This window comes from Oncorhynchus nerka, linkage group LG28 (genome assembly GCF_034236695.1).
Source record: "Oncorhynchus nerka isolate Pitt River linkage group LG28, Oner_Uvic_2.0, whole genome shotgun sequence".
NCBI classification, from domain to species: domain Eukaryota; kingdom Metazoa; phylum Chordata; class Actinopteri; order Salmoniformes; family Salmonidae; genus Oncorhynchus; species Oncorhynchus nerka.
Genome location: NC_088423.1, coordinates 80,674,971 through 80,686,895, shown reverse-complemented (window position 1 = coordinate 80,686,895; position 11,925 = coordinate 80,674,971). Strand labels below are relative to the sequence as shown.

At 55.1% G+C, this 11,925-nt stretch overlaps 1 protein-coding gene across 5 annotated transcripts in view; it reads right to left on the bottom strand.

The window, feature by feature from the left end:
- LOC115112476 (BTB/POZ domain-containing protein kctd15) overlaps nucleotides 1-11,925 on the bottom strand; it is a 50,975-nt gene that overhangs the window by 2,041 nt on the left and 37,009 nt on the right. The window lies entirely within an intron of this gene.

Below are 11,925 nucleotides of genomic sequence, written 5' to 3'. Positions count from 1 at the left end.
GCTGTGAGGAGCTGTGAGGGGCTGTGATGAGCTGTGAGGGGCTATGAGCTGTGAGGGGCTGTGAGGGGCTGTGAGGGGCTGTGAGAGGCTTTGAGAAGCTGTGAGGAGCTCTGAGGGGCTGTGAGGAGCTGTGAGAGGCTGTGAGGGGCTGTGAGGGCTGTGAGGGGAGGAGCTGTGAGGGGCTGTGAGGAGCTGTGAGGAGCTGTGAGGGGCTGTGAGAAGCTGTGAGGGCTGTGAGGAGCTGTGAGGGGGCTGTGAGGAGCTGTGAGGGGCTGTGAGGAGCTGTGAGGGGCTGTGAGGGGCTGTGAGAGGCTGTGAGGGGCTGTGAGGAGCTGTGAGGCTGCTGTGAGGGGCTGTGAGGAGCTGTGAGGGGCTGTGAGGAGCTGTGAGAAGTTGTGAGGGGCTGTGAGGAGCTGTGAGGGACTTTGAGGAGCTGTGAGAGGGGCTGTTAGGAGCTGTGAGGAGCTGTGAGGAGCTGTGAAGAGCTGTGGGGACACATGGTGAATGAGGAAGAGGGGAATATGCCCCGACTGAATAATGGAGCTGGAAGGAAAAACTGAGATGTGAGAAGGATGGAGGCATGTTAGTGAGGCTCAGATTTTTTACATCTCCTGTAATCCTTCTGGGTTTTTTAGGAGAGGGAGTATCTCTAAATCCCAATGTGTGGAGTGCTGTGTATTTATTTATTCCCCAGTTCCTTTAATGGAGTGTTGCAGCGTATGGAAATGAAAGGTCTTGCTCAGGGCTAGCCTCTCTCTCCTTATATTGCCAGATACAAAGCCAGAGACGAAGATCACGCAAAATACATGTGTTTCGCCTGTTGCCCCATATAAACACACACACGCACACACACACATACACACACACAAGTGAGAGTGGCCTCTCTAATTGCGAGAGTGGTGGCCCCATTGGAGGGCTAAAGCGGGACAATTTGTCTTGGTGGTTGAGTCACGCAGCCTCCTCAGTCTGGGGGTTAGGATGCCTGCTGAGGAATTCACAGATCACACAGACCAATAGGACTTGTTAAACAGGCTTGCTCAACTATTAATGGCTGGTTTAAACACCCCCCTACCACCTTGCCCTGCTTCCCCCACTGCCCTGATGCAAAAACAAGGCAGAGAGTTCGTCCCAAATTATACCCTATTCCTATGTAGTGCATTACTTTTGACCAGGGCCTATAGCATTCTGGCCAGGGTGCCATATGGGACACAAGCTAAGATTAAATGTGGGCCAGCAGCATTTTTATTCTTGCACCTAACTAACTCCAATAACGATAACTACCCCCTCTCCCTCTCCCTTCTCCTCCCCTCCCCTCCGGAGCTCTGTGACGATGACGGAGTCAGTCATTTGTGGGAAAGAGAGGCGGCAGAAGGCTGATGGTGAGCTTAAGAGAGGCACTAATTAAGAGACCTGCCGAAGCATCAAACGAACGCTCCCCAAATCCACGACAGACGATGGAGAGGAGTAACGATTATGGAAATTACATTACACTCCCTGCTTTGATCATTGCATCACATTGCATTTTCACCCCATTTTTTTTAAATTTATTTTTTTACATATGTGAGACTGTCACGTTCAGCGACGCATTCAGTCACAAAGGAGAGGAGGGTTGATCAATAAAGATACTCTTAATTAAAACATTTTGATAATGAGGCATTATCACACTGTAAATATATTGAATTTAACCTCAACATTTCATATTGAATTTCAACACATGTACATTGATCTTTGATTCAAAATGCCAAATGTACCAATGTTCAAGTGTCTTTAACCCTTCTTGCTGTAAATAAGGTATTGACTCTTTCACAGAACCCAAAACTCATTGCCCAGGAGTTACAGTGGTTTCTGAAAGTTGCATAGTTTCTTAAGTTCTTCCACTGTAGCAGCACTTTCTGTTCCACTTTTTCTTTATGTTTGAAGCTCAGAATGTGAACAAAAGCTTTGCCTCACTTCATCCCCTGTGCACCTTCATAAACATAGCCCACTGTAGCATACTAATCTATTCTCACTGTTGCAGGGTTGACTTGGCTGCAGAGGGATCAGCCACTGTCACATTCAACCCCCACCCCCTGTACAGCATACAGGGACATCACAGCGCTGCCACTCAAACCTGGGGTCGCCATGGGGATGAGCAGGGGATACATATCAAGCTCGCTCCACTAACCTCCCAGCATCATAACGGAACAGAACGCAGTAGAGACACAAGAGAAGCCGGTGAGGCAGGAATCAAAGTGGATGAGCCTCATGGCTGGAAACAGAGCGTGATGTAATATTGATGGCCACCGGTGTGCACACACACACACACACATACCGGAGTTCACACACAAACACAGTTAACACACACACGCAGGAATGCAGGCACACGAACGTGCATACACAAACAAACACACACATCTCCAGAGGGGCTAGAGATGCCTGTGCAGCACTCGTCACACTCCAGTTGTCAGGACAGGACTTGGGGTCTCAGTCTCCAGTTGTCAGGAACGGCAGGGTAGCCTAGTGGTTAGAGCATTGGACTAGTAACCGAGAATGACAAGGTACAAACTGTCGTTCTGCCCCTGAACAGGCAGTTAACCCACTGTTCCCAGGGGCATTGAAAATAAGAATTTGTTCCTGTGACTTGCCTAGTAAAATAAAGGTAAAAAAATAAATATAAATAAATAAAATGTAGGACTGGGGGTCTAAGTCTCCAGTTGTCAGGATGTAGGACTGGGGGTCTAAGTCTCCAGTTGTCAGGATGTAGGACTGGAGGTCTAAGTCTCCAGTTGTCAGGATGTAGGACTGGGGGTCTTAGTCTCCAGTTGTCAGGACGTAGGACTGGGGGTCTAAGTCTCCAGTTGTCAGGATGTAGGGCTGGGGGTCTCAGTCTCCAGTTGTCAGGACGTAGGGCTGGGGGTCTAAATATCCAGTTGTCAGGACATAGGACTGGGGGTCTTAGTTTCCAGTTGTCCGGACGTAGGGCTGGGGGTCTCAGTCTCCAGTTGTCAGGACGTGGGGCTGGGGTCTCAGTCTCCAGTTGTCAGGACGTAGGGCTGGGGGTCTAAGTCTCCAGTTGTCAGGACGTAGGACTGGGGGTCTAAGTCTCCAGTTGTCAGGACGTAGGGCTGGGGTCTCAGTCTCCAGTTGTCAGGACGTAGGGCTGGGGGTCTCAGTCTCCAGTTGTCAGGACGTAGGACTGGGGGTCTCAGTCTCCAGTTGTCAGGACATAGGGCTGGGGGTCTCAGTCTCCAGTTGTCAGGATGTAGGACTGGGGGTCTCAGTCTCCAGTTGTCAGGATGTAGGACTGGGGGTCTTAGTCTCCAGTTGTCAGGACGTAGGACTGGGGGTCTTAGTCTCCAGTTGTCAGGATGTAGGACTGGGGGTCTTAGTCTCCAGTTGTCAGGACGTAGGGCTGGGGGTCTCAGTCTCCAGTTGTCAGGACATAGGGCTGGGGGTCTCAGTCTCCAGTTGTCAGGACATAGCACTGGGGGTCTAAGTCTCCAGTTGTCAGGATGTAGGACTGGGGGTCTCAGTCTCCAGTTGTCAGGACATAGGGCTGGGGGTCTCAGTCTCCAGTTGTCAGGACATAGGGCTGGGGGTCTCAGTCTCCAGTTGTCAGGACGTGGGGCTGGGGGTCTCAGTCTCCAGTTGTCAGGACGTAGGGCTGGGGTCTAAGTCTCCAGTTGTCAGGACGTAGGACTGGGGGTCTAAGTCTCCAGTTGTCAGGACGTAGGGCTGGGGGTCTCAGTCTCCAGTTGTCAGGACGTAGGGCTGGGGGTCTTAGTCTCCAGTTGTCAGGACGTAGGACTGGGGGTCTCAGTCTCCAGTTGTCAGGACGTAGGGCTGGGGGTCTCAGTCTCCAGTTGTCAGGATGTAGGGCTGGGGTCTCAGTCTCCAGTTGTCAGGATGTAGGCTGGGGGTCTCAGTCTCCAGTTGTCAGGATGTAGGACTGGGGTCTTAGTCTCCAGTTGTCAGGACGTAGGACTGGGGGTCTTAGTCTCCAGTTGTCAGGATGTAGGACTGGGGGTCTTAGTCTCCAGTTGTCAGGACGTAGGGCTGGGGGTCTCAGTCTCCAGTTGTCAGGACGTAGGGCTGGGGGTCTCAGTCTCCAGTTGTCAGGACGTAGGGCTGGGGGTCTAAGTCTCCAGTTGTCAGGATGTAGGACTGGGGGTCTCAGTCTCCAGTTGTCAGGACATAGGGCTGGGGGTCTCAGTCTCCAGTTGTCAGGATGTAGGACTGGGGGTCTAAGTCTCCAGTTGTCAGGATGTAGGACTGGGGGTCTCAGTCTCCAGTTGTCAGGACGAGGGCTGGGGGTCTAAGTCTCCAGTTGTCAGGATGTAGGGCTGGGGGTCTCAGTCTCCAGTTGTCAGGACGTAGGGCTGGGGGTCTCAGTCTCCAGTTGTCAGGACATAGGGCTGGGGGTCTCAGTCTCCAGTTGTCAGGACATAGGGCTGGGGGTCTAAGTCTCCAGTTGTCAGGATGTAGGACTGGGGGTCTAAGTCTCCAGTTGTCAGGACATAGGGCTGGGGGTCTAAGTCTCCAGTTGTCAGGATGTAGGGCTGGGGGTCTCAGTCTCCAGTTGTCAGGATGTAGGACTGGGGTCTCAGTCTCCAGTTGTCAGGACATAGGGCTGGGGGTCTCAGTCTCCAGTTGTCAGGATGTAGGACTGGGGGTCTCAGTCTCCAGTTGTCAGGATGTAGGGCTGGGGGTCTCAGTCTCCAGTTGTCAGGACGTAGGGCTGGGGGTCTCAGTCTCCAGTTGTCAGGACATAGGGCTGGGGGTCTAAGTCTCCAGTTGTCAGGATGTAGGGCTGGGGGTCTAAGTCTCCAGTTGTCAGGATGTAGGACTGGGGGTCTTAGTCTCCAGTTGTCAGGACGTAGGACTGGGGGTCTTAGTTTCCAGTTGTCAGGACATAGGGCTGGGGGTCTCAGTCTCCAGTTGTCAGGACGTAGGGCTGGGGGTCTCAGTCTCCAGTTGTCAGGACATAGGGCTGGGGTCTCAGTCTCCAGTTGTCAGGACGTAGGACTGGGGGTCTAGTCTCCAGTTGTCAGGACGTAGGACTGGGGTCTCAGTCTCCAGTTGTCAGGACGTAGGACTGGGGGTCTCCAGTTGTCTAGGGCTGGGGGTCTCAGTCTCCAGTTGTCAGGACGTAGGACTGGGGGGGGAGTCTCCAGTTGTCAGGATGTAGGGCTGGGGGTCTCAGTCTCCAGTTGTCAGGACGTAGGACTGGGGGTCTAAGTCTCCAGTTGTCAGGACGTAGGACTGGGGGTCTCAGTCTCCAGTTGTCAGGACGTAGGGCTGGGGGTCTCAGTCTCCAGTTGTCAGGACATAGGGCTGGGGTCTCAGTCTCCAGTTGTCAGGAGTAGGGCTGGGGGTCAGTCTCCAGTTGTCAGGATGTAGGGCTGGGGGTCTCAGTCTCCAGTTGTCAGGACATAGGGCTGGGGGTCTCAGTCTCCAGTTGTCAGGATGTAGGACTGGGGTCTAGTCTCCAGTTGTCAGGACGTAGGGCTGGGGGTCTAAGTCTCCAGTTGTCAGGATGTAGGGCTGGGGGTCTCAGTCTCCAGTTGTCAGGACATAGGGCTGGGGGTCTCAGTCTCCAGTTGTCAGGACGTAGGGCTGGGGGTCTTAGTCTCCAGTTGTCAGGACGTAGGACTGGGGGTCTCAGTCTCCAGTTGTCAGGATGTAGGACTGGGGTCTAAGTCTCCAGTTGTCAGGATGTAGGGCTGGGGGTCTCAGTCTCCAGTTGTCAGGACGTAGGGACTGGGGGTCTTAGTTTCCAGTTGTCAGGACATAGGGCTGGGGGTCTCAGTCTCCAGTTGTCAGGACGTAGGGCTGGGGGTCTCAGTCTCCAGTTGTCAGGACGTAGGGCTGGGGGTCTCAGTCTCCAGTTGTCAGGACATAGGGCTGGGGGTCTCAGTCTCCAGTTGTCAGGACGTAGGACTGGGGGTCTAGTCTCCAGTTGTCAGGACGTAGGACTGGGGTCTATGTCTCCAGTTGTCAGGACGTAGGGCTGGGGGTCTCAGTCTCCAGTTGTCAGGACGTAGGACTGGGGGTCTCAGTCTCCAGTTGTCAGGTTGTCTCAGTATCCAGTTGTCAGGATGGGACTGGGGGTCTCAGTCTCCAGTTGTCAGGACGTAGGACTGGGGGTCTCAGTCTCCAGTTGTCACTGGGGGTCTTGTCTCCAGTTGTCAGGATGTAGGACTGGGGTCTAGTCTCCAGTTGTCAGGACGTAGGGCTGGGGGTCTCAGTCTCCAGTTGTCAGGACGTAGGGCTGGGGGTCTCAGTCTCCAGTTGTCAGGATGTAGGGCTGGGGGTCTAAGTCTCCAGTTGTCAGGATGTAGGGCTGGGGGTCTCTCAGTCTCCAGTTGTCAGGACGTAGGACTGGGGGTCTCCAGTTGTCTCCAGTTGTCAGGACGTAGGGCTGGGGGTCTAAGTCTCCAGTTGTCAGGATGTAGGGCTGGGGTCTCAGTCTCCAGTTGTCAGGACGTAGGGCTGGGGTCTCAGTCTCCAGTTGTCAGGATGTAGGACTGGGGTCTCAGTCTCCAGTTGTCAAGACGTAGGGCTGGGGGTCTAAGTCTCCAGTTGTCAGGACATAGGGCTGGGGGTCTCAGTCTCCAGTTGTCAGGACATAGGGCTGGGGGGTCAGTTGTCAGGATGTAGGGCTGGGGGTCTCCAGTTGTCAGGATGTAGGACTGGGGTCTCAGTCTCCAGTTGTCAGGACGTAGGACTGGGGGTCTTAGTTTCCAGTTGTCAGGACATAGGGCTGGGGGTCTCAGTCTCCAGTTGTCAGGACGTAGGGCTGGGGGTCTCAGTCTCCAGTTGTCAGGACATAGGGCTGGGGTCTCAGTCTCCAGTTGTCAGGACTGGGGGTCTAAGTCTCCAGTTGTCAGGACGTAGGACTGGGGTCTCAGTCTCCAGTTGTCAGGACGTAGGACTGTGGGTCTATGTCTCCAGTTGTCGTGGGACTGGGGTCTCAGTCTCCAGTTGTCAGGACGTAGGGACTGGGGGTCTCAGTCTCCAGTTGTCAGGACGTAGGACTGGGGTCTCAGTCTCCAGTTGTCAGGATGTAGGGCTGGGGGTCTCAGTCTCCAGTTGTCAGGATGTAGGGCTGGGGGTCTCAGTCTCCAGTTGTCAGGACGTAGGACTGGGGGTCTAGTTCCAGTTGTCAGGACAGGACTGGGGGTCTAAGTCTCCAGTTATCAGGACATAGGGCTGGGGTCTCAGTCTCCAGTTGTCAGGATGTAGGACTGGGGGTCTTAGTCTCCAGTTGTCAGGACGTAGGGCTGGGGTCTCAGTCTCCAGGTCAGGACATAGGGCTGGGGTCTCAGTCTCCAGTTGTCAGGACGTAGGGCTGGGGGTCTCCAGTCTCCAGTTGTCAGGACGTAGGACTGGGGGTCTCAGTCTCCAGTTGTCAGGACATAGGGCTGGGGGTCTCAGTCTCCAGTTGTCAGGACACTGGGGGACTGGGGGTCTCAGTCTCCAGTTGTCAGGACGTAGGGACTGGGGTCTCAGTCTCCAGTTGTCAGGATGTAGGACTGGGGTCTCAGTCTCCAGTTGTCAGGACGTAGGACTGGGGGTCTAGTCTCCAGTTGTCAGGTCTCCAGTTGTCAGGGCTGGGGGTCTCAGTCTCCAGTTGTCAGGACAGGTATGTCTCCAGTTGTCAGGATGTAGGGCTGGGGGTCTCAGTCTCCAGTTGTCAGGACATAGGACTGGGGTCTCAGTCTCCAGTTGTCAGGACGTAGGACTGTGGGTCTCAGTCTCCAGTTGTCAGGACAGGGCTGGGGTCTCAGTCTCCAGTTGCTGGGGGTCTCAGTCTCCAGTTGTCAGGACATAGGGCTGGGGGTCTCAGTCTCCAGTTGTCAGGATGTAGGACTGGGGGTCTCAGTCTCCAGTTGGGGTAGGACTGGGGGTCTTAGTCTCCAGTTGTCAGGACGTAGGACTGGGGTCTAGTCTCCAGTTGTCAGGATGTAGGACTGGGGGTCTCAGTCTCCAGTTGTCAGTTGTCCAGTTGTCAGGATGTAGGGCTGGGGGTCTCAGTCTCCAGTTGTCAGGACATAGGGCTGGGGGTCTAAGTCTCCAGTTGTCAGGATGTAGGACTGGGGGTCTCAGTCTCCAGTTGTCAGGACAGTTGTAGGGCTGGGGGTCTCAGTCTCCAGTTGTCAGGACATAGGGCTGGGGGTCTCAGTCTCCAGTTGTCAGGATGTAGGGCTGGGGGTCTCAGTCTCCAGTTGTCAGGATGTAGGGCTGGGGTCTCAGTCTCCAGTTGTCAGGACAGTCTCAGTTGGGGTCTGTCAGTTGTCAGGATGTAGGGCTGGGGGTCAGTTGTCAGGACATAGGGCTGGGGGTCTCAGTCTCCAGTTGTCAGGATGTAGGACTGGGGGTCTCAGTCTCCAGTTGTCAGGATGTAGGACTGGGGGTCTCAGTCTCCAGTTGTCAGGACATAGGGCTGGGGGTCTAAGTCTCCCGTTGTCAGGATGTAGGGCTGGGGGTCTCAGTCTCCAGTTGTCAGGATGTAGGACTGGGGGTCTTAGTCTCCAGTTGTCAGGACGTAGGACTGGGGGTCTTAGTTTCCAGTTGTCAGGACATAGGGCTGGGGGTCTCAGTCTCCAGTTGTCAGGACGTAGGGCTGGGGGTCTCAGTCTCCAGTTGTCAGGACATAGGGCTGGGGGTCTCAGTCTCCAGTTGTCAGGACGTAGGACTGGGGGTCTTAGTCTCCAGTTGTCAGGACGTAGGACTGGGGGTCTCAGTCTCCAGTTGTCAGGACGTAGGACTGTGGGTCTATGTCTCCAGTTGTCAGTACGTAGGACTGGGGGTCTCAGTCTCCAGTTGTCAGGTCGTAGGACTGGGGGTCTCAGTCTCCAGTTGTCAGGACGTAGGACTGGAGGTCTCAGTCTCCAGTTGTCAGGACGTAGGGCTGGGGGTCTCAGTCTCCAGTTGTCAGGACGTAGGACTGGGGGTCTCAGTCTCCAGTTGTCAGGACGTAGGACTGGGGATCTTAGTCTCCAGTTGTCAGGACGTAGGACTGGGGGTCTCAGTCTCCAGTTATCAGGACATAGGGCTGGGGGTCTCAGTCTCCAGTTGTCAGGACGTAGGACTGGGGGTCTTAGTCTCCAGTTGTCAGGACGTAGGACTGGGGGTCTCAGTCTCCAGTTGTCAGGACATAGGGCTGGGGGTCTCAGTCTCCAGTTGTCAGGACGTAGGACTGGGGGTCTATGTCTCCAGTTGTCAGGACATAGGGCTGGGGGTCTCAGTCTCCAGTTGTCAGGACGTAGGACTGGGGGTCTCAGTCTCCAGTTGTCAGGACATAGGGCTGGGGGTCTCAGTCTCCAGTTGTCAGGACGTAGGACTGGGGGTCTTAGTCTCCGTTTGTCAGGACGTAGGACTGGGGGTCTCAGTCTCCAGTTGTCAGGACGTAGGACTGTGGGTCTATGTCTCCAGTTGTCAGGATGTAGGACTGGGGGTCTTAGTCTCCAGTTGTCAGGACGTAGGACTGGGGGTCTTAGTTTCCAGTTGTCAGGACATAGGGCTGGGGGTCTCAGTCTCCAGTTGTCAGGACATAGGGCTGGGGGTCTCAGTCTCCAGTTGTCAGGACGTAGGACTGTGGGTCTATGTCTCCAGTTGTCAGGACATAGGGCTGGGGGTCTCAGTCTCCAGTTGTCAGGACGTAGGACTGTGGGTCTATGTCTCCAGTTGTCAGGACGTAGGACTGTGGGTCTATGTCTCCAGTTGTCAGGACGTAGGGCTGGGGGTCTCAGTCTCCAGTTGTCAGGACGTAGGGCTGGGGGTCTCAGTCTCCAGTTGTCAGGACATAGGGCTGGGGGTCTCAGTCTCCAGTTGTCAGGATGTAGGACTGGGGGTCTCAGTCTCCAGTTGTCAGGATGTAGGACTGGGGGTCTTAGTCTCCAGTTGTCAGGACGTAGGACTGGGGGTCTTAGTCTCCAGTTGTCAGGATGTAGGACTGGGGGTCTTAGTCTCCAGTTGTCAGGACGTAGGGCTGGGGGTCTCAGTCTCCAGTTGTCAGGACATAGGGCTGGGGGTCTCAGTCTCCAGTTGTCAGGACATAGCACTGGGGGTCTAAGTCTCCAGTTGTCAGGATGTAGGACTGGGGGTCTCAGTCTCCAGTTGTCAGGACATAGGGCTGGGGGTCTCAGTCTCCAGTTGTCAGGACATAGGGCTGGGGGTCTCAGTCTCCAGTTGTCAGGATGTAGGACTGGGGGTCTCAGTCTCCAGTTGTCAGGACATAGGGCTGGGGGTCTCAGTCTCCAGTTGTCAGGATGTAGGACTGGGGGTCTCAGTCTCCAGTTGTCAAGATGTAGGACTGGGGGTCTTAGTCTCCAGTTGTCAGGACATAGGGCTGGGGGTCTCAGTCTCCAGTTGTCAGGACATAGGGCTGGGGGTCTAAGTCTCCCGTTGTCAGGATGTAGGGCTGGGGGTCTCAGTCTCCAGTTGTCAGGATGTAGGACTGGGGGTCTTAGTCTCCAGTTGTCAGGACGTAGGACTGGGGGTCTCAGTTGTCAGGTCGTAGGGCTGGGGTCTCAGTCTCCAGTTGTCAGGACGTAGGGCTGGGGTCTCAGTCTCCAGTTGTCAGGACGTAGGGCTGGGGTCTCAGTCTCCAGTTGTCAGGACGTAGGACTGGGGTCTTAGTCTCCAGTTGTCAGGACGTAGGGCTGGGGGTCTCAGTCTCCAGTTGTCAGGACGTAGGACTGTGGGTCTATGTCTCCAGTTGTCAGGATGTAGGGCTGGGGTCTCAGTCTCCAGTTGTCAGGTCGTAGGGACTGGGGTCTCAGTCTCCAGTTGTCAGGACGTAGGGCTGGGGGTCTCAGTCTCCAGTTGTCAGGACGTAGGGCTGGGGGTCTCAGTCTCCAGTTGTCAGGACGTAGGACTGGGGTCTCAGTCTCCAGTTGTCAGGACGTAGGACTGGGGTCTCAGTCTCCAGTTGTCAGGACGTAGGACTGGGGTCTCAGTCTCCAGTTGTCAGGACGTAGGGCTGGGGTCTCAGTCTCCAGTTGTCAGGACGTAGGACTGGGGTCTTAGTCTCCAGTTGTCAGGACGTAGGACTGGGGGTCTCAGTCTCCAGTTGTCAGGACATAGGGCTGGGGTCTCAGTCTCCAGTTGTCGTAGGACTGGGGTCTATGTCTCCAGTTGTCAGGACATAGGGCTGGGGGTCTCAGTCTCCAGTTGTCAGGACGTAGGACTGGGGGTCTCAGTCTCCAGTTGTCAGGACATAGGGCTGGGGGTCTCAGTCTCCAGTTGTCAGGACGTAGGACTGGGGGTCTTAGTCTCCAGTTGTCAGGACGTAGGACTGGGGGTCTCAGTCTCCAGTTGTCAGGACGTAGGACTGTGGGTCTATGTCTCCAGTTGTCAGGATGTAGGACTGGGGGTCTTAGTCTCCAGTTGTCAGGACGTAGGACTGGGGGTCTTAGTTTCCAGTTGTCAGGACATAGGGCTGGGGGTCTCAGTCTCCAGTTGTCAGGACATAGGGCTGGGGGTCTCAGTCTCCAGTTGTCAGGACGTAGGACTGTGGGTCTATGTCTCCAGTTGTCAGGACATAGGGCTGGGGGTCTCAGTCTCCAGTTGTCGTAGGACTGGGGGTCTATGTCTCCAGTTGTCAGGATGTAGGACTGGGGTCTAAGTCTCCAGTTGTCAGGACGTAGGGCTGGGGGTCTCAGTCTCCAGTTGTCAGGACGTAGGGCTGGGGTCTCAGTCTCCAGTTGTCAGGACATAGGGCTGGGGGTCTCAGTCTCCAGTTGTCAGGATGTAGGACTGGGGGAGTCTCAGTTGTCAGGATGTAGGACTGGGGGTCTCAGTCTCCAGTTGTCAGGACGTAGGACTGGGGGTCTAAGTCTCCAGTTGTCAGGATGTAGGACTGGGGTCTTAGTCTCCAGTTGTCAGGACGTCTGGGGTCTCAGTCTCCAGTTGTCAGGACATAGGGCTGGGGGTCTCAGT